The sequence below is a fragment of the Neofelis nebulosa genome, chromosome 6 (genome assembly GCF_028018385.1).
Source record: "Neofelis nebulosa isolate mNeoNeb1 chromosome 6, mNeoNeb1.pri, whole genome shotgun sequence".
NCBI classification, from domain to species: domain Eukaryota; kingdom Metazoa; phylum Chordata; class Mammalia; order Carnivora; family Felidae; genus Neofelis; species Neofelis nebulosa.
The window spans coordinates 111,755,654-111,779,663 of record NC_080787.1 but is presented as its reverse complement, the minus strand read 5'-3'; positions in this window follow the sequence as shown (position 1 = coordinate 111,779,663).

Genomic DNA, 24,010 nt, shown 5'->3' with positions numbered 1-24,010 from the left:
AAGAAGTAGTAGCTATTTTTATTATGGGTTGCAGTGACACAACTTCTTTTTCATAAGAAAGCTAAGGCTATTCCTATTCCTAAGTCTTAAATAATAATGACTAATAATTGGGAAAAAAACCCTAAAGTATGAAAAGTATGAAATTTAAATATGTGAAAGATATCCCTCTTGTAAAACCTGAATACATCATTAACAGAAGTTTTCAACTCTCTTTAGAAATGCAGGGGCTGGAAGTAAAAGGATGTTGTAGGAATACAAATTCATTAAAAAAAAAAAATCAATTTTTAGATTTGAGTTAGTCATACCAGAGTGTAATCCTTAATCAAAACCTGCTGTCATAGAAAGCAGACCACCCAATAAACTTTCTCATTTTTATGTGAAGCCCAGAGAGATTACGTTTTCTAAAGGCATCCTACCAGTTAGCTACAAAGGCAAACATTTCCCAGGGGCAGTGGCCAGTCCTGCCATTTTAATCTCTGCATGATTTGTGACTTAAAAAGTTCTTGACAATTAAGACGCACTAAATACATAGATGTTGACTGACTCCCTCACTGACTGACAGAATGAAAGGATGATTAAATGAATGGATGAATAAGTGAATGACTGAAACCAGGGGAAAACATAGGCTTCTTGATTCTCAGCCCAGAGTTTATAATTTTATCCCTACTCTGCACCCAGTGACTCTCAATATCCCTCTGCCTTATTTCTCTCCAAGCTTCTCTCAGTGTGCAGAACACAGAGTACAGCAAATATAAACATATTTAGTAGGAGACAGACTTTCTACTAAGAACAGAGAGAGTAACACTGGAAAACATATTTGATAAAGTGTTGATGGATGAAAGAAAAAATGTTCATATAAGTCTGGGATCCATTGAGAAGAGAGAACTCCCACTGCCTTGATTTACTTTACCTAATGTTTCATGTAGCTACTGGATTCAGTCCATTTATCTAGTCTTCCATAGCTGTTCTCGACTTAGACTCTTTTGCAAGAAAGAAATATTCCCCTGCATGATTTTCCTGGTGTGAAAGGACTTATTAATGGAAAAGTAAATTCTGAAATCAGTTCTCAGTACTGGATAAAAGCCTACACTATAAGCCAAAGGCAGCTTTATTCCTCAGTGTGCCTAAATATACCTGTGAGGATTGAAAAACTTGTCACTGAATTACTGCTCATGCAGAAGACAGAAAATTAAATGGAAGACTATTTAAAGAAAATTACAACTAATAGAAACATCAGATTTACAAAGCCACTGCTCTGCTTCAGAAATCCTTTAGTGTCTCTTAGGTCTTAAAGCACAGACCCCCCTAATGTATTTGAATAAGTTTCAATTTCAATTTGTATACCCTTGCTGCTCTGTTAGAAGAGTAGAGGAATGGTTAAATATAAGAATTATTGAGGCGCCTGGGTGGCGCAGTCGGTTAAGCGTCCGACTTCAGCCAGGTCACGATCTCGCGGTCCGTGAGTTCGAGCCCCGCGTCAGGCTCTGGGCTGATGGCTCGGAGCCTGGAGCCTGTTTCCGATTCTGTGTCTCCCTCTCTCTCTGCCCCTTCCCCGTTCATGCTCTGTCTCTCTCTGTCTCAAAAATAAAAAAAAATAAAAAAAAAAAATAAAATAAAATAAAAAATATAAGAATTATTGTTTTCTTTTTCCTGTTTTTTTTTCTCCCTATAAATCTTGACCTGTCCAGTTTTATGAAGCCATGTAAACAGAAAAGTACCATGGGGATGGTTCTTATTATCATCACAAAAGAGGAAAAAAAAAGTTTTATACTCAAACTTGAGGGGTGCCTGTGTGGCTCAGTCAGTTAAGCATCTGACTTCGGCCCAGGTCACGATCTCACAGTTCGTGAGTTCAAGCCCCATATTGGGCTCTGTGCCCACAGCTCAGAGCCTGGGCCTGCTTTGGATTCTGTGTCTCCCTCTCTCTCTGTCCCTCCCCTGCTCATGTGCTCTCTCTCTCTCTCAAAAATAAATAAACATTTAAAAAATTAAAAAAAAAAACACTTGGTATCTTATGAGGGATTTAATTTTTTTTTTTTCATTTCATGAGGCATCCTGAGACCCAATAGGTTACTCTGCCACAACATGCATTTTGCAAATAGAGTACTTAGTCTTTCTTCAGGATAAATCACTGCCCAGATGAATAAAAACAAGTTCTTCTCTATTATCTTGGGACAAATTTTCCACAAAGGAATGGTACTCTGCCAAACAGCATGGAATGCTTATGCACAAAAAATGCCAAGAATGTCATGAAATACCTCAGTGACATGTACATTTGCAGTCAGAACTATTGCTGAGGGTCAAGTGAGAACTAATCCAGTCAATTGGAAACATTGCTCATTTGTCGAAGATGATCAGAAATTTGGGGATTGATACAATTGTAGACCAAAGAAAGCAAGCAAGTTGGTGAGTGGGGACTGGTGAGATAACACTGCAGTGGAGCTCATGGAATCTTTAGCTCATGGAATCTCTGTCACGTCATGGTGACAAAGGTCCCAATTCCACCTCTAACCCTTCCTGGCTAGGTCACCTTAAACAGGTGTCATAATCTCTTTGAACCTCACTTTCCTTAGTAGGATTATTGTGGAGAGTAAAAATAGACAATAAATGTAAAGTATTCAATATAGTTGGCCATATAGAATACACTCATAAATGTTAGGTATTTTGTTGATATTAATGTTGCTGCTGATGGTAATGTCTTTTACAGGTTAAATGCTTAAAATAATCTTGATTAGCCCTGAAAAAAAAATATTGTCAAAAACTTCCCAAATAGTGGGTTAAATACCTAAGTCAATTATCAAAATATAACTCTTTCCCAGAATATCTGGTGGTGGCCAGGAGGGCAGGCAAGAGTTTGGAGGCCTCAGATGACTAGGTCCATTGCTGGTTAGATGACAGATAAAAGTGTGTGATGACAGAAGGAGAAACAGAGGAGTAACCCGCATCATACAAAAAGGTTAGCCTGAGGATTCTCTGGCTGCAAATATTCCTTGCTAATTATGTCAAGATCCAATGATTTAACACACCTATACTGAGTGCTTACTTTGTCTTATGTAGTATACTAGATTCTAAGAAATGGACATGCCCCTTGATCTCCAGGAAGTCACCAGATGTCAATATGATTCTCCTCAGCTTCTAGGAACTTTGGGAAGGGTGGTATGAATAAGACAATAGATCAAAGGAAATGAGTTGTCCTGCAAATGAGGCCCAGCCAGTGGTTGAGGACAGATCTCAGCATGGGTACAATTATAAGGAGATAGCAGGCCTACTCTAGCTCTTCTCACAACATGAGCACACATTTTAATTGCCAGTTTACTTATCCATCTGCCCCACTGGATTCTGAGCCCCTGGAAGGTCTGGCCTGCACTTGTTCATCATGGCTTCCCAGAACCTAGAATAGTGTGTGCCTGTGAGAAATTGTGAAACAGAATGATTCTGTAGTTTTCTTGGATTAGCTCAATCTGATTAGACATGATTTAATTTTCTTAATCAGGATTAGAAAGGCCATAGGCTTTAAAATGACAAAAGGATTGTGAAGAATGATATCAATAAGGAAGTAAAAATCAATAAATATTTTGTCAATATAGCTGGAAGAAATCTGTGATGAGGAAGGAAAAAGAAAACCAACCAAATTTGAAAACAGAACAATTACCACCTTGTAATTGAAATGTGAGAGTGCCTGTATAGGATGTGAATGCTTATTTAGAATGCAAAGCAATACAGGAGAACATGTTAGAACTTCTTTCTCCCTGGTTGTGTAATTAAAACAAATGAGTTTCCATTCACACAAATCCTGCCTAAGTTATTTCAGAAGGTTCTATTTAGAAGAGAAATGGATATGTTAATGTTTTTCAAGCACTAAAAGATATGAAATGAGCATGCATGCTTTTCCCCAGTGATGACTGTTTTCTTAATAAAGGACCAAGGTTAAAGTAAACAAATGAAAAAAAAATGAATGCAGAGAAAAAAACACAAAGAATTAGACAAACACAGTTTCATTTTAAAAATCATCTGAGCAATATACTACCTTTTCAATACCAATGTGCCTATGTGTTTAGTTATTAATCAACACAAAGAAAAGAAGCAAAAAAAAAAAAAAAGTGCTTCTCTCCCACCAGCTGAAAATGTGATATGGTGGTCATGTCCTTTTCTAACAATCTTCTTTCTAGGGTCTTAGATGTCTTGTCCAAATGGCAAAAGCAAAGAAGCCCCAGAGGGGTGTGGGACTTCTTAAGAAAGAATACCAAAAGAATGTGCCAATAGAAATAAAGCCACAGACCATAAATTCCAAGCACTACCCAGACCTCTGAGGAATCAAAAAGACATGGGAAATTTATTAAGAGGACTAATCTGATTGAAAGTCAGGTGTGTAGTTGGTCATGCTTTTCTTCAAGTCATACAACATGTAAAAAGAGAAATTTGCCTGTACAGCAGGCAATTGCAAGTTTCAGTGACTGAACAATCAAGGATATAAGGGATTTGGGAGATACCAAAAATCTTGAAATATAAAAGATTTCATCATTCCACAAGGAGTTTTACAGTTACAGAAGGCAAGGTGCTGGAGGAAACTTAGATTGAGGCCTTGACCTGATCCATCATGGGAGCTTACATTATTTTTCATTCACTTCACCCTAGAGGCGACGACTATATTTATCTATAATGGAATGCTAACGAATGCAAATGTTTGCAAGACCATAAAATAATGCTTTGCTAAGACATCACAAGATAACTCCTGAAGGAGAAAGCAAATAAAGAAGATAAATTAATTCTAGTTCAGGGAAAACTGTACTTTAGCAGTTGTTTCATTCTTAAGAAAAATGAAGTAAAAAGAATATCGTTGATACTGAAACAAGGGATTTAGTTTAGACAGCAGGAAAGATTTCAAATGATAAAGCAGTGTACATCAGGAAAGTGGTTACCAAATTCTGAGGTTGAGGCTATACTCCTGAGGAAGCATACTCTTTATTTATACATAACAACCATATAACACAAAAATAGCCAAGTGCAATCTACTCCTTAGAATAATAGTTAAAAAAAAAAAACCTGTGCACATACTTGTATTTTGGGAATTCTTCTTCTTCTTCTTCTTCTTCTTCTTCTTCTTCTTCTTCTTCTTCTTCTTTTTTCTTTTTGAGGGGTGTGCATATGTGTAGGACATAAAATGGGTGGAATGGTGGATGATTTTTTTTTTAAGAACAGTGAATGTCTTATCTGTGTCATATTGTTTAAATGGCATGACTATCTTCTGATGTATATCTTACTGCTACAGATTTTATTATTTATACCCGAAAACAAACAAAAAACCCTGAGACTAACAAAATTTAAGGCAATGGCTCAAAGTCACACAGCTAGGATGTGGCAGTGCAGAGAGGCACATCTATCTAGGTGTCTCTCAAAAGCTCATGCTATTATACCTATATTTTGCTGGGGTTTTTTGATATGATCCTCAAGGAAAGCTGTTTCAAGCCCTAGAATTATATGCGATTTACTCTAATTGGGAACATCTATTACTTTATTCCTGTAAATCTGACATTCGACACTTCCCCTTCATCCTCCTAGAAAAAGGAGCAACACTGAGGAAGTAGTCTAGATAAGAGATGCCTCATTCCTAAACCAAGAAAATAAGATACTAGGGGAGAGAATGGACAAGATTGAGCAATTAATTGGAATGTGTGGGTGAGGATAGGAGATTGGTTGATAATGAAAAAAAAAACAGAAATAAAAGAGAAGGAGTGGTTTCAAGGAAAATATAATAATTTCAATGTTGGACATTAGCACTTAATAATGAGATATTTTGCTACATCAATAATTAAATCTACTTGGACAGGGTCCAGAATGGATTTTCTTTTCAGTTGTTCTTTATAGCATAATGAGATAGCAGTGAATTATTTTTGTGTACCAGTAAGATGTTCAAGCCAGGCAAATATCTGACACTTAAGATTTGCTCTTTATAAACAGTAATAGGTGCCATACTTGTGATTACATGTATTACACATAAAAATACTTCACGGCAATTCTAAGCTAATAAATTCACCATAGCATTGAAAATGTGCCTCCCGCTACCAGAAAAATATCATACTAAATATTGAATACTCCCTCTAAGAGAGAGAAAACATAGCTAATCACAACAGGGAGGTAATGGCTCAAGTTCTACTCAGAAAGCTCCTGAATTTTAACTTCTCTGAAGCAGCTGACTAAGGAGACTTCAAGTAACACCTTGTCTAAAAAGGTAGTACACACGGTGACGATTCTGTAGCACTTACAAGGCTTGAAAATCCAACAGCTAGCCAAGAATGTGATACTTCATGTGTTATATTAAATTCTATGCATTCTATGAATGTAGCAATATTATAATAAAAAGCAATTTTAGGGAAACCCAAGATAGCCCACTGGTTTTAAAATTCAGCATAACCTGGCTGCCACTATTGGTAATACCATCAAGTTATAGCCTTTACTCTGTAGCCTTAAAAGTATAATTCCTTCAGTGCTTATGATATTTTGTCTATTTGATGATAAATACCATTAAAATGCCTAGTGTCTGGCTCTCTCTTTCCACAATCTTTTGTCTCAAATAAATGATGTGAAACTCCTGAACGAAGCACTACTCTTTTAATTATGCCTGCCAGTGGGGTGATTTTCATCTTAAATGATTCAGGTAATAATTTTGGACTTAGTATGTAAAGGGGATGTAGGCCTTTTTTTGCTTTACATTTCTCACTTCAATGAAGTGTCATGTACAGCTAGGTTGGGCTAAAAATATGTACAATGATATTTAAAAATTGAAATGCAATTTCCTGTACAGTGGAAAAGAAAATATTTCTAGAAACATGGTGGTAATAGCATTTTCCAAATTGGCAAAGGTGGAAGGGACTATGTTTTACTCTCAAAAGATGAGAGTTGTCAAAAGAATTTACTTTATGGATACCAGTTTAAAAAGTTGATCAGACAGTGTAAGGACATGTTTGTTCTTCTCCAAAGTATCCTGTTTCTGAAAGAGGAGTGGGGAGCAGAGAGGACACTGTTACAGAATTTACACTTTAAAATAATCCCACTCAAAAAATGTTGATGCTCAGTTTCCAGTCAAATACATTTTGATGGATGGAGAAGGAGGGGTAAGAATTCATAATCATGTTGTTCCATGCTTGGTCTCTAAGAGGAAGTAAAGTCTTTATAGAAATAGCAATAAGATGTTTGGAGAACTGTTTCCAGAACACCATGAATACCCATGCAACTTTTGCCTAGATTTGTTATTTTATCATATTTGCTTCATATTTATACACACCTTATTTGTTTCATATACATATATACATAACAAGGGCATTTTTGTGTTTAAACAAATTCCGTTTTACAGGATTTCATATCAAATTTACCATAATAAACACATATATTAAAAATAAATGTATAACAAAATAAAAGTAAATTGTTAATCATTTTACAAAAGACGAAAGTACAAGAATACAAGTTATCTTTGGAAAGTCTTTTTGTGTGAAATGTATTTATGGATGAGCATGATCTTACAAATACACATGAAAATAACAAGTATCATTTGAATAATCCTCAGCATCTACAAACTATTCTCATGCATTCTCTCACTTAAATTGCAAAGAATTTCTGAACTAAATAGGCTCCATAATCTACCAAAGGTATAATGCAGAAGTAGATGTTCATACATATATGAAGCAAATATGATAAAATATTTTAGATAGTCTGCATCTCCTTTCAAAAAAATGCTGAGTCATTTGAAAAGAATTGCAAACATTATGATCCTTCTTTCCTAACTATTTTAACATGAATTTTCTCCAGATTAAAAAAAAAAATCAGTGTTAGATGGGTAAAGGAGTTTCTTGCTTCCAAACTCATGAATATTATTGTGGCTTTTTATGGTTCACTCAGTTGTGCATTAATTATACATTAACTCATGTAATAAACATTCTCAAGTGCTTTCAATTTGTTTGACACTGTGTAGGCCCAGAGATAAAAAGATCTGGCACTGGCACTCAAAAACCCTCCCAGCACAGTAACAAAAACAGGCCTTTGTGCAGTGAGACACATGTGGTATGGTAGAGGCCAGAAGAAGGTAGCATGGATGCTAGGAGATACCCAGAAATCAGGAGTATGAAGTAAGAGACAAGATCAAATCTGAGTCTGTATTGAGGAGTAGTTTTAGCTTAGACTTAAAAGATGGCATGAAGTTAGTCAGGTGAAAAACTTGCAATAGATATTCTAGGTCTTGGAGGAATGTGTGCACTGTGGACAAGATGATGTGGCAAGATGTGCTCAGGATATAACTATGGGGATGTTGGTATAGCTGAAGCACTTATCATGTGCCAGGAAGCACTAGTCATTTTTAACTCATTTCGTTGCAAATAACTATCATGGATGGTCTAGTGTAGAAAGGATTTCACATATTTTAGAGTATTATAAAAGAATTGAGGGCTTTCAACATATTATAATGGTTGTAGCAGCAGAGTAAAGCCTGGACCTCCAGGAACAGCCCATAAAAATATGTAGTTCTGCCACTAGGATGCCTTGGGAGCTTTGCTGAATCACTAACTGCTGCCATGCCCCAACCACAGTACTCACAGGAGACTATAGGACAGGCCCTGGAAGATTACTCAGGGAACCCACTGATTCTGCAACCATACCTGCCACTGACAACAGCTAAATGTAGGTTGAAAAATGGCCTGTACATCATTTCCACATTCTAATATTCACACAAATACTAATTGGTAAGAATATTTTGCTTCCAGAATCCCAGCACAATGGAAATGCAGTCTGGGAAATGCCACCTTTAGCTTTTCAGTCTTTTCCATCAGAATGAAGGTGGAATGGAATTCAAGGACTCAATCCAGGGCATCCAGTAAAGTTTTTCAGACTCTTTCCTAACCGGTCTCCTTTCTGAACTGAATGCACTGTTACAACCACTGATTATTCAAGGTGCAGACTGTTGACAAATGTGTTTCCTTTTGCTTTTCTATTGAGTATAAACTGCATTGAATTCAGGGATGAGGCCATGGTCTTGACATTTCAGACACATCATGGAACAAACTGGATTTAACAATCCAGACAATTAACTTGTTCACCAATAGTTTTAAATATATGACTTTTTATTTGGGATGATGGTAAAGCATAAAGATAGGTATAAATGAAAGAAAAACTTGTCCTGTAATCCTGAATTTTAAGCTAAAATAAATTTGTACTTATTGAAGTAGAATTACTGGCTGATAGAATCTTTACCACATCTACAAAGGTGATTAACTTTAAACATCTGCAAAACCAAATACTACTTTTTAGGATGCTGAGATTAATGTTAAGGCATAAAGGCATAAAACAAAAATTGATAAGAATCTTGGAAACTCTGTGTTATAAATCCCATTAGGTAGATCAATATTCCTATAATATTTTCAAGTGGACATCCAATCTCTAATGGAATACTTTAAGAAATCAGAAAATACTTGCCTGTCTCATTACCATATTCCGTTTTGTTCTGAACTACAGTAAAATATCTGCTGAATTTAGCCCCAGTCCTACTTCTGTACTTGGAGCCATTAAAGTTAAGTCTGTCTCCTCTTCTGACTTATGACCTTTTAATATTTAAAGTTTGCAGTCACATTCTCCCTAAATCTTCTCTTCTACAAACTAATCATCTTTAGTCATCATTTCAGGCCATGAAGACATATTCCAGTGCCCTTTAGCTTGGTCTAGACGTGGTCAGATAATTATAGAATATAACACAACTATATTTAGTGTAGATCAAGCATGAACTAGAATTTTGGAGGTGATATCATACACCTGGTCTGAACTAAGCTTATTAGCAACTAAAATTATGTATTTTTCAGATGTACTGCTTTCAAGTCATTTCTCTCCATCTCATACACATTTGGCTATAGTACCTGGAACTAAGTCCCAGAGTTTTATCACAGTTAGTACTGATGTGTCATATTACATGCATACTTAGCTTGTTGACTTATGATCTCATGGCCAAAGACAGGTGCTATACCTCCAAGAATCACATTCTCCTCCCAAGAGTAAGAAGTAAGGAAGATGAAGGGCTATAAGAGCAGGGGCAACAAATTTTACTTGTGTCTCTGGTCAGAAATATGTCAGATGTCCACCCCTACCTGCAAAAGTTAAAAATCAAATATTTTGCTTCTAAGCCTCTGTTGAGTAAAATAATAAGAAATTAGGTAGTAAGAAAGATTAATCATAAGCCAACCTGTAATATCTGCTACAATGTACAATATGTGAACTTAGGCTTGCCCCCACTGAACACAGCTACTTGTACCAAACACGCATAATCCAACCTTATAATGATTCATTCTGGAAAATTTTCTACAACTATTGTCATATCACTAATTTAAAGTTCATAGAAATCATTTTCTTGTATTCCTTAAAAATAAGGATAACAGTTGTTGGCAGTCTTCTATCACTTATTTTTTGCTCCACAGGTTTTTTTTTAATCTTTCTGTGATTTTCATCTATAAATTCATCCATTCAGTGATTTTCATCTATAAATTCTTTCAGGATGCAATTAACCTAGTCCAGAAAAGTAGAACTCATTTAGAGCAATTATGTGCACATTTAGCTTCTGGTCAATAACTTGGCTTCATTTCTCTGTTATCAATAAATTTTCTAGCCTTGTGAATGTGCAGCTTATTCTCCTCAACAAAGAAATGATTTAAGCAAGCAAATGTGCCGCTGCTCACTTTTATTATATTTTTTACATCTCACCCAAAACACCAAGCCTAGGCCTGCCTTCCTTTCCTTCTAGTTCCAAATATAGAAAAACCTCTAGTCAATCAACTTTCCTTTTGAAATTTAAAATCATTTTCATCTTTCATCTGAACTTACTGAAATTTATTTTAAAGTCAGACTAACATATTTCCACACTCAATCACATCTAATATATACATGAATAGTGCTTAATTGATTGCTCTATTTATACAACAATTTGCACATGGGATTAGTCCAAAAGAGTTGCAGTCCACATCATTTCCTAAACCCCCAGGTTAAGAAATCATGAACACAACAGGTCACCTTAGCGTTGAGGGAGGTAATGGGTGGATTAGCGTCAACTGCATTTTTATCCTATCAGTTTTTTTGTGAAAGGTCAGTACATGGAGGTGAGATTAAAAGGTTACAGAATAACAAAATTCTCATAAGCCCCAGTGTGTTGGCTTCAGGTTGGATGTAATTGGACATTCTAAGGCTCATAATTTGAAACCATATGGAATTTAATGGGTAATGAAGTGTCATGAATAGCATTAAAGTGAATTTCCTTCATGTTTCTATTGTCTAGAGAACAGTCTGAAAATGACCAAAATGGCAACCCTCCCCTCTAGTGGTTAAAATTCCTGCTAAATAGCATAACAAATATATTAGAAATAAATAAACCAAAACCCCTATTTGATTAAGGGTCTTTATAATAATTTAATGCTGCTCATCTTAAAAAAAAACCCACAAAACAACACAACATGATTAATGAGCCTGAAATTTTTATCTCCGTGAAGACAAGTTTGCTAACCCAATTTTTTTGGCATCGGTCTCAGCAACTGAAAGAAGAAAGGATGCTATAATGTGATGATCTAGTGAAACTCAGTTCTAGAATTATGTAAACTTTTTCAAACTGCTAAAATATAAAGTTTGAAATTTATTATAGAAGTTGTATGAAATTATCCAGGCTAACAGTATCCAGTGGGTACTGTAAACAATTTCATGTGTATTACCTGACACGCTGAGGTCAATATCTCTGCATACATATACGAGGATGTTATGGTTACCACTGTTTCTATACATCTAACTTGTAAATAGATCGCACCCAATGGCATGGGTGCACACTGGTAGCCAGTAAGATGGGGTGATTTCTTTTTTGTAATGAACTTCAGAATATTATGACAAGTTTTGTTTATATTCATAAAATACTGTGAAAATTATTTCTACAAAAAATAAACTTTGGTTTTTGTTTATACATACTCACCTTGAAGAAAAAAATGTCCAAACCACAACAGCATATGACTTGTATATACTGACCAAAAAATCAGTTCTAGTAAGTAATTTCTTAATATTTTCAAGACTACCAAGTACACATTGCTTTGAGGAAATTGAACCATTTAAATATTATTGGATAGCAATTTGTTTTTTTCTTAAAGGACAAATTTGTTTTTTTGACTCTGATCAAAAATAATTGTTAGCTGCCCCAATGTATTTTGGTCTTACACTTTGAAGCACATTGTCTCACATTCTTACACATTATTAGCTCCCTTTTTATAACAGAAATCTTGAACCTAAAAAAAGTGAGATCTTTTCCCAAGATCACTCATTTTATAAGTAGCAAAGCTATGATTCAAATCTCTAGATTGTAGATCTTCTTCCTTATATGCCATGATATCCCAACTACCACATTAATCTCAATGAATTTAAGGCTAGTATCCCACAATATAGCTTTTGATCATATACTCCCTGTATAGTTGCCTTATTATTTATTTATTTTTGTGTATGCCCAGATTGTTGCCCAAGAATTTAGTTCTTTAGGACTATAGAATGTATCATACAATTCTTTATTCTCCTCTGCAAACAAGAATAATTCTGAATGCCCACTGGACATTGATTAATGGATATACCTGTAAAAGTGATTGTTTCAATAAAATATAGTATATTGTAAAAACTCTTTTATTGTTTTCAATTTGCTTTCAATTGAGCTGACATAAGAAAAATTAGACTTTTGGTAAGAGTCTAGAATAAGTTTACCATCACTGATATCAAATATACAAAAAAATTTAAAATCAGAACCTTTACATATAGAAAGACAGAACTGGGCTGGGGTGCCTGGGTGGCTCAGTCAGTTAAGCATCTGACTTCGGCTTAAGTCATACTCTTGGGTTTGTGAGATTGAGCCTCGCGTTGGACTCTGTGCTGACAGCTCAGAGCCTGGAGCCTGCTTCGGATTCTGTCTCCCTATCTCTCTGCTCCTCCCCTGATATGCTCTGTCTCTCTCTCAATCTCTCAAAAATAAATAAACATTGAAAAAATCAAAAAAGAAAAAAGACAGAAGTGGGAAATTTTAAGCACCAAAGCTATAATGAATAAAGTAAATGGCAGTGAATGGATGAGATTAGAAGAACTAAAGCTTTAGTCTACCAGAAATATGGCCCTAAGAAATTCTGTGAAGTTACACTGTGACATGTTCATTACACTGTAGAAAAAAATAATAGAATAAAAATAATAGAATAATAAAAATAATAGAAAAAAAATAATAAAGAAATGACCCAAAAATAATAAAGAAATGACCCAAGTATGGAATAGGGTACTTTTTCCACACATTATATTATATCCTAATCAAAAATGATGTAGAATTTTTTAATGATAAAAAGTGTTCATAATATATTTAGTGAAAAGCCAGCCAACTATGATACCATTATATATTCATGTGCACATGTGTTTCTTTTCTGTGTATTACAGGGTAGAAAATGGGAATCTTTCTCTATGAGTTCTAATTGAGGCTTGAAGGCCATAAGCAGCAAATAATCCCACATTACAAAGGCAGTCACAGAGGTATAAAGGGAGTGATTAATATCAGAATTGTGATCCTTAGTGCCTCCTTCATCTGAGTCCCAAGAACTACCAGCATCCCAAATGGGGAATAAGAAGTTCTCTCCTTTCTCCTCAATCCTACTTTGAGGACGGCTTCAGGAGACCACTCAAAAAACTTGAAAGGTGGTCCAGGAATTCAAAGGACAGATTGGCATCTGAATAATTCTAAAGATTCCAAGACTGGCTGAAGCAGTTTATGTCTACAGAATAGAGGGCTGTGTTTGGGATGTAACTGCAGCACCACAGATAGGGCAAAGGTGTATGTTTCCTGTGCACTAGATATGGATCACAGGAGAATGAGTTGCCCTGGGGTTACCATGGATCTTGCCATTATCAGACACCTATTGTTCCATAAGAAGCAACTACAAAATCAGTAGTGTACAAAATAAGCATCAGAAATTTGCAGTCTGGCTGGAGGTCTGCTTGGGATCAGCTGGACAGTTGAGTTTTAAGCTGCAGGCCAGGCAGCCTGGCTCCTAGCTCAGTTCTGCTCCATGTACCTTCATTCTGAGGCTCAGGCTGAAGGAGGAGGAGCTATCCAGTGTTGGTAGATAGAATTATTGCTCAGAAATGTTCATTCCTTCCCACTCACTTCCATGGGAAGATCCTCTGCCCCACTAGGCTACGGATTTTTCCATGTGACTTCCTTTGGTCAATGGGACCTACCAGGTATGAAACACCAGAGAGTGAACAGTGCTTGTGCTTACACCAGCTCCTCTGTGATCGCCAGGAGAAGCACATCCCATGGGCCATCCTGCCAATTCCAGAGGAGAATGAAAGGATTGGAGACTAAGAGGGGTAAAAAAAAAGACTCAATCTTGCCCACCCCGTGCTTTCCCACCAAAGGCTTCTCATGTAGAACAGGTCTGGGGTGGGACCTAACATTTTAATTACAGAAACAAATTGCCTTGAGATGAACTTTCTTGTGAGTACTTCCTGTTATCTATGAATTAGTAGAAAGCCGGCTAATGATTTTCCCCAGCACCACAGAGGGTTTTAAGTAAACTGGGTGGGGTGAAGAAGGAGAGGGAGACTGAGGAATAGTTTTCTGTGGTAGAAATTTCTTTGTGGTAGAAAGTGGTACTACTTTCCTGAATCCTGCTTGTTCTATATATTTTTTTAAATGTGAGAATATATGTATGTATGTATGTATAGAAGAGCTAGGGACTAAAAGCAAAAATTTAACAGTAAAACTTAGCAATTAACAGATTTCATTATATGCTATACATAAGCTAAATCTACTTCTATTTTTATAAAGGAAAAAGATGATTGTAAGTTATGCAGTTCAATACAATCTCTGCATTTACCTCTTTTATTTTTACTCTAACAAAAATAATAACAAATCACATGTTCTCAACTCGTTTTGTATTTTTAAATGTGTGAAAGTTTTTGAAGAAGGAAAATGGGAGAAAATGGCACAATGACATTGACAATCAATCTTTAGCATTATCTTCTTATATAACAGCATAAAGTATCTTAGTCCTCACCACAGTGGTTGGTTTGCACCATTCTAAACTCTCTCTATTGAGTAGTATTTGTAGAAACTAATTAGGCTGACAGGATGAAAAAACACCTTTCCCACCATTTCTCAGACAGCATATATCTCACAGGGGCTGAGACATGTGCTTTTTACTGAGTCAAGGCATTAAATGCACTAGATCACCTGGGAGAGGAAACTATCGGTATGCTTTCACATTAGCTAAGGTTTCCCTATGTGATTAGACCTATTGCTGCCATGCAGCCATGGAACAGAGCCTAGAAACAAGGGCACAGGGTCATTTGCTGGAGGATGGAGGAGAATTCAGAAGACCTAGAGAATGGCCTTTGCTGAGAAAGCTGCATGTGGCAAGGAAACACTTAGGTGGCAGGAGGTGGGGGGAGGAGAGAATCAATGGTCACAGGAAGAATAATAAAAAGAACAATATGTCTTACTCAACAAATTTCCTCAGATTGCTCTGCCAAAGAGGCCAAATGAGGTATGTTGCAATGTAAAGTATATATTAGACTGTACCTGGGAGATTGTAAGCAGAGAGTTAAAATAGTTTAGAGCCTTCTGTGGCTAACCCTTAGGGAAGAAGCCATGGCTACCATTCTGCAAAAGAGTAAAGCGCACAAATGGTAAAATATGACAAACAGAAATTTGAAATGTCACCACATGTCTTTCTGTCTGATGTTTCCAGGGGCTGCTGCCACTTAAGCCAAAAGCTGGAGCAGGAAACGTTGCTGAGAGTGTGGCTGAAGAGAAGTCACTGGATCTCAACCCAACACAATTCCATTTTAGCATCAACTTTCTGTCCAAATCAAATGTCCTATCCCCAAGTGAATGGGAACTGTTCAAGTCAAACCAGCTAAAGTCTATTATACACTCCATTAACTTTTACCAAGTTATTAAAAACAAATGCCTTCTATCAGTACTGTGATCTGTCTAAGGCCATAGAGAGAAAGAAATGAAACCTTCTGCCATTTTGACAAGAAACATATTTAAGTGAAGAATGGAATCATAATAGGATTTATTTCCTTAATTTAAGATGATTTATTTGAATAGGTCAATCAGTTTTTGAATGCTTATGGCCATTAGTTCAGTTGTCAAGTGTAAACGTCTGTTCCTTGCTTTTGCTTTTGAATGACCTGTACATTTCCATCTTATGCCCTTTCTCATAATAGGGAAATATATTTAAAAAATCATATTTACATAAAGAAAGAAAAGTAAATGGACTTTAAACCCCAATTGTATGTGAGCATCATTATCTTCATGTGGAAAATATATTGTATACTTCATGTACTGGACAAACAAAAAAAATCAACATGTACTTCTTATTTTATTGACCTTCCTAGTGCCTTCAAATCTGAACCTTCTGGAAAGATATAAGAAACCTTTATGAAGATGATCCACAAAGAATGATTACTTTTTTAATGAAATCATATCTGACTTCTCTGCATTTCTTCATGGGTTCTTATATCAAGGGAATAAAGCCTGTCAGTTGTCACTCTCACACTGTCAGCAGAAAGACTGCAAATGTTCGTAGTGTTAATGAGAAATTACTCATATGTTATCATTAGGTTGAAAGAAACTCTAGCATTTTGGGAAAGGCTGCCAAGTACCAGCTTGCTTCCGAGGTATAGCTGCTTATGAGAAATCTCAGCCCTGGGCCTAAGAATTTTCATGACTTAAACCTTCTAGTCAGACTTCCTATAAGCCCTTCATGAAGTCTGAGAAATCACAACTGCTGACCCAGATTTTTCTAATGAAAGCTCTCTGCCCAGCTAAGTCAAAAGACAACAAATATATCAGAAACAGGACCTTCACCAGAATGCCTGATGCTGTCCTTGGTTGGCACCCTTACACACTGACTGAGATAATACATAATGACTTCACGGGAGATTTCCTGGCTAGGAGACATTTTGAAGATATCGGCACACTCACAAACACATCCATATACAAAGCACATGCTCTCTTTCATCAGTGGTATATGCTTACTTTTGGAAGGTACATAAGAAACTTTACTGTCATTTAAGGAATCCAAATTTATAAGCTATGTGTATAAATTTTAAATACCTTATTTATAAAAAAATAAATAACAAACTTCTGGGCAATTATGTATCAGAAAAAATGGAGGATCTATGCTTAACTTTGGTCAATGCATAAAAGGTATTATTGGCAATGTGGAAAAATATTTTCAGCATGATATATTAAATCAGTTCTTTTTAAACATAAAATCATCAATGGGGTGCCTGGCTGGCGTAGTCGGTTGCGCATTGGACTTCAGATCGGGTCATGACCTTACCATTGGTGTGTTCGAGACTGCATCAGGCTCTGTGCAGATAGCTCAGAGCCTGGAGCCTGCTTCAGATTCTGTGTCTCCCTCTCTGCCAATCCCCCACTCATGCACGCTCTCTCTCTCTCTCTCAAAAATAAATATGAAAAAAATTTTAAAAAAAAAATAAATGAAATTACCATATTTCAAAAAATTTTTAACAGCCTTTAAAAAGTAGATAAATATGGGGCATCTGGGTGGCTCAGTTGGTCAAGCATCCGACCTCGGCTCAGATCATGATCTAATGGTTGGTGGGTTTGAGCCCCACATCAGGCTCTGTGCTGACAGCTCAGAGCCTGGAGCCTGCTTCAGATTCTGTGTCTCACCCTCTTTCTGCCCCTCCCCCTCTCACACTCTGTCTCAAAAATAAACATTAAAAAAATGTATTTTAAATAATAAATAAATAAATAAATAAAGTAGATAAATAGCCTAAACCAAGAACCTAACTAAATCTGGAGACCAATAGGTCAAGAGCCCAGGTAAGATGTCAAGTAGGATTTCTGGCAGGAAAGAAAAGACATCCCAGAAATATAAAGATTCTAGAAAATGAAGAATCAAGGGGTCAGTTAAGCAATCAACATAAGCACTAGAGAAGCTTTCTTGATATAATGGGCAACACTCAAGTAAATTCTGAGTCTCAGGTAACCTACTGGAATAGACAAGGATAAGTGACTGGCAACCAAAGTAGCTCCAACAGAAGGTGTGGAGAACATACAAAGGAACATTTTGAATTTCAAGGAAGTTTTATTTGCGAGTTTGAAGTATTTTCATATAAATCTCTATAAATTGGAAGACACATCTGTAAGTGTGTGTCTTGCTTAAAGGTTTGAGGAGCCATATTTAAACAACCATATCAATAGGAAATGGAAAATAGAAAGACAGCAAAGTATTTTTCTGACCTATTTCTGTGATGGTGAAGCTGAATTTTCCTTTTTTTTCCTGTGGAAACATAGAAGGAGACTTTGCTATGGACTAAATTGTGTCCCCCCACCCCCCACCCTGAAATTCATATGTTGAAGCCCTAACCCCCATGTGACTATGTTTGGAAATGGGAGATCATTAAGGTTAAATAAGGTCATAAGGGTGGTGCCCTAATCTGAAAGGGTTTATAAGAAAAGGAAGAAAGAAGGATCTATCCCTCACCATCCCACCCCCTCCATGACTCACATGCACAGAAAAAAGTTTGTGTGAGGACACAGCAAGAAGGTAACCTTCTACAAGCCAGGAAAAAGATCTCACCAAGAAACACATTGGCCAGCACCTTGATCTGGAACTTGTAGCTTCCAGAACTGTGAAAAGATACATGTCTACTGTTTAAGCCATCCAATCTATATTATTTTGTTATGGCAGCCCAAGCAGAATAATGAAAGCCTCTTTCCCAGTTGCATGACAGACAATGATGACAAGGTAGAGAAATTCCTAAGCCACAGGAGTATGAAGGACAAATGAATAAGGCTCTGCCTCAGAGGTGGAACTTTTGAGGAGATGGGCATGGAATGATATTAAAAGGGAATATCACCATGCCAGCTGGAATCGTTCAGGCTCACTACTTATTCCAAACATAGAAAGAAAGGAGAAAGGTTCTTTTTCGTCCTCTTCATCCCTCACTTCTCTGATTAAAATCATCTCCCTGCTCAGCATTCTCTTCATTCTCTTTGTATGCCTTTTCAATCTTTACTTTCTCTTCCCCCTTTTTCCTAATTTTTTATCTCTGTTTCTATCGTCTTCTTTGTTATTCCTTCCACATATTTATATATGCTGAAATAAAACAGATGTTTTATATGGCTGTATTTTAACAATCACATAATGACACTAGCCTTATAGAATGAAATGTCAAGGACGGACATAACACTGTGGACGTAAGCTGTAGATGATTTACAGAGTAAAAGATGGAGATAGGAAAAGTTAGTTTGGTCATTCATTACCATTGGCACACTCATTCTTAATTTATCCATTTAAACCAAGCAAAGTGTTTCCCAGCTTGCAAATCCAATGACCTTACAGTAGTTAAAGTGCATTAAAATACATTGTGTGCAAGTGTGAACATGTGTATCACTGAGTCAGGTTTACGTAGGGGTGGAAATAATAAAAGCTGTGCATAGATGGCACAACCGACCAAAGTACATATTTCTCTTACCTAAGCACTGACACGCAGAAAACACTGCATCTATACAATCATCTGAACACTAGAGTAAATGAAGAATTGGAGGAGACAAATCAGTTTCCCACACCCAGCACAAATATTTGAGAACCCCAATTTAGTGTTCATTATCTTGAAAAAATACGCCCCATGTTCGGAGGCAAAAAGATTTCGGTATCCAATTGTCACAAAACCGAGAAATTATCAAGGTGTTTGCCTTGCAAAACATGTGTACCAGATGTGAAGCACATTTTGGTTTGAAGCTCTCCAATGCTATCCAGCATCTAGCATCCCTGTAGGGCAGCCACAGACCCCAAACCATTATGCTGAAATTGTGAACAAATGCCATTCAGAAGCAAATTGCTGAAAGTAAGATCACCACATCTAACCTGACTACTCTCCAGTTGCCAAACCAAGTGGCCTGTATGGAAACAGATGCATCTACTAATTGGTTTATTAGTTATCTTTGCCCATTTGTACAGTCGTACTACACAAAACAGTTCTAAACACAAAGTACTGATACTAGCCAAACTTCGTAGCATCGTACCTTGCTACTGAGGTTTTCACTCACCAAACACAAAGTCATTTCTGCAACTCTTGGACCTGGCCTAGGAGTGGCCATTAGTGGTGACTGCCACCTTTAAATTCTCCTGTCCACAATACAAAGGTATTCAACTATTCCAATTTGAGATGGTTAACCAAATTAACAGAAGAGCTTTGGAAGAGTTACTAGACCATAAAGGTTATCAGAAATATTGGTGTCAACTAAACCAAAGTGGTTGAATAGGTGTAGCTCAGTGTAATATTCATCACAGCCATTTATATAACATTTTTAGAAGGCTAGTATCATAGGTTTTTAGGCAAATAATGCAGGAGATCAAAGGTGCTACTCCAGATAAAAACCTGAAAATCATCCCTGACTGCTCAATATGTCTCATAATAACAACAAGATATGTCATAGTTCAGGTAGCTATAACAAGAATGCCACAGATTAAGTGTCCTTTTTTTATTACTTATTTTGAGATAGAGAGAGAGAGAGAGGGAGAGAGAGATGCAGAGAGAGAAGAGGGAGAGAATCCCAAGCAGGCTTTGTGCTGTTAGCTCAGAGCCTGATGCAGGGCTCAAATTCACAAACCATAAGATTATGACCTGATCTGAAATCAAGAATTGGATGCTTCACTGACTGAGCCACCCATGTGCCCCTAAACACTTATTTCTCACACTTCTGGAGGCTGGGAAGCCCAAGAGAAGAATGCCAGCATGGTCAGGTTCTGGTAAGAGCCCTCTTTCTGTCACATGGCAAAGACAGATAAAAAGCAAGCTCTCTCATGCCTCTTCTTATAAGGGCACTAATCCTATTCATGAAGACTCTACTCTCATGACCTAATTACCTCCTCAAAGCTCCACCTCCTAGTATGATCACAATGGGAATTTCAACATAGGAATTTTTGAGGGCACAAACATTCAGTCCATAAAAAATATATATGACAATGAGGCCACACTTAAGAATCTGCAAAGAACTTTCAAGCACATATCCTCTCAACAGTTCTTCCCTTGGCAGCATTGGTATTACTGTCTCTCATCGTATATATTAGTAATGGAAATTGAGAAACCGAATGCCCGGCATGTATCCACCAGAAAAAGACACCAAGTACTTGGTACAGAAAAAGATACCAAGTTTAATTGTCTCACTCTTGGTTCAGTGTCTTTCCACCTTTTCCAAACTTTGATCTACATATGAACAAAACCGCGTGTTAAGATTCACTACATTATGCTTCTATAATCCGTGTATTGATCATGTGAAATGTCCCATGATAGACAGAAAGCAGTGGATTCTTATCCATGTGAAAACTCCCAGTAAAACTGTGCTGAACTGAATGAGCCCCAGACTCTTGGCCAGCAACTCTGCAATGTGAACAGCAAGTCAACAGCAATGGCTGCGGTTCAGTGCTATGTGTAGCAGGAAAGTTGTGCCAACTGTATGCACGGTCTATGGATATTACTATTAATATAATTTTAATTAACATTTAATTTTATTTTTCATACAGAAAACCTATTTTTTGGAAGATTGAGATCCACATCATTAAGCCTCTTCTTTCCTTATGTAATGAGAGGAACAAGATTACCTGCTTGTTTTAAGAGTAATTGGAACACAGTATGAACATAATTGGAAGTATTCTATATGTAGAAAATAAAAAATTATTTAAACTATACATTTACATGATACACGTGGCTAAAGGACAGGCAACGAATTTTATTTTGTAATGATTTATGTTTCTAATTTTTAAATTGAAACTGAAATCAGAATTTCTGAATTCTGTCATCTGTGGGAATATTATGACCTTTAACAAATGATTTATTGTTTGTCCCAACGAAAGAGCATTTCCTTCTCATTCAACTAATATACAGAAATATTACAATTATAGAAAGCCCAGGGGGGTGTCTGACCCCCACAGATATTCAATGGTATTATAATGCACAAAACTGTGTCATCATAGATTTTAAGTTTTAAAAGGAGATTGTGTTTTAGTGTGTGCTAAGTTTTGATAATTAAGTACCGTCATTGAAAGGAAGAAATTACCAGTTGAAACATGCTTGGGGAAAATCCTCAATTACACAAGGCTCTTTTAGTAATTTGAGTCCTATGTATTATGTGCAAAATAAAAAGCTGCCATTTTACAAACATTATTTTAAATAACTGTATCTGTAGGCCTAAAACTTGGCCCCATGTGTTTTTTTTATGGTTTACATTTGCTGTAGTATCTAACTAATAGTTGGAAACACATGCTGACCAATTTGATGATGTCCTAATGAAAATTTTGTCAGGAATATTCTCCAGCATTTCCCACTGAGATCAAATCACCATCAGACATTCTTCCACACAGTAACTTCTATTTCATCCCTTAATATTTGACTGTGCTTTTCATTTTATTTAATTAATCCTACAGAGGGCCCATATTTACTGTTGCCACCTGAGAGAGAAGGTATGAAGAGACAGGCTTTTGCAGTCATTCTTGGCTCAGTACCTTCCTTTCAACATTAGCATATGTGCGCTGTTGGCTGCTTAAGATCACACCCATCTGCTTAGACAGTGAGAAATCTGTGGGGAAGTTGGTTGCTTCTTTGCCTTAGGGTTCAAGTGTCATAAAGTGATGGCTGTATATAAACAAGCTGTAGGAACTTTGAAAATGCCCCTGTTTCACCTGGACTAAAATAGGGGCCCAAACTCCTCCCCATATGCTGTTCTTCAAACACCTGCCAAAATATACTGGGAAAGGAAGCAAAATTGTGAATGTTTTTATCTGCCAGGAACAACAATGCTACAGGTGCCTTGGAAACTTAGTTAAATCCTGAAGCTGAGTCCAGGTGAAAATCAACACCTGATATGGAGAAGAGAATCCAAGTCAAAGATCCACTATAAACACTGTCACATTAAAAAGGCATATCTCTCATGTGAGACTAGAAATGCATACATTCAGTTTTCCACCCATGATAGGAAATTGCCATAAGAAATAGGTAATAAAGAGACAATGACACACTGACTTCCAAAGTAATCAAAAAAGTGTACCCGTAGTAAGTGGGAAAATAATACCAAAGATTTTATGTATTTTCCATACATTCAATGAACAATTTATATACACAAACACATTCAACCAGAATATAATATGAATTAAACACTGTATTAGACACAAAGGATACATGGCTATGCAGTGACAGTCCTTTAAACCCACCCTCCTAGGCACCACACTATGCCAATGCTGCCAACCTCACACACCATCCAACATTCAAGCAGTGACCTATTCGTGCAACACTTCTGATATCTACTCACCAACTCTTTTGACATGAACTGACATTCTACTATGATTCAAGTACTGAACAAGGATCCCTCTCCATACATACATAACTTCATTTAATCGTCATAGTGTTATTTTTGCTTGATCATGTCTGTTTTACTCAGAACTCCTGGCTATACTCATCTTTGATGCATGCCTTAGTCCCCTTCAGATTCCACATCTGTACTGATAATCCTCCAGTAGAGTAGCAGGCAAGAACCTAAACATAAAAGTGCCTGACCAAGATGTAAAGACACTCAGATCCAGAAAACAACAAAATGCAGAGGGCCTTTCTCTAGTGAAATAGTTGATGGGGGTTGGGGGTAGGGGGAGGGGAAGATGGGTGATGGGCACTGAGGAGGGCACTTGTTGGGAAGAGCACTGGATATTGTATGTAAGCGATGAATCATGGGAATATACTCCCCAAACAATATACATACTATATACATACTATATATATACTATATACACACTCCCCATACTATATACATTGTATTTTAGCTAATTTGACAATAAATTATATTTAAAAAATAAATTAAAAATAAAATTAAAAAATGATGGTCTTAGAAACTAAAAGTATACTTTCAAAGACAAAAATTAATAGATATATAAATTTTAAAAAATAAAAATAA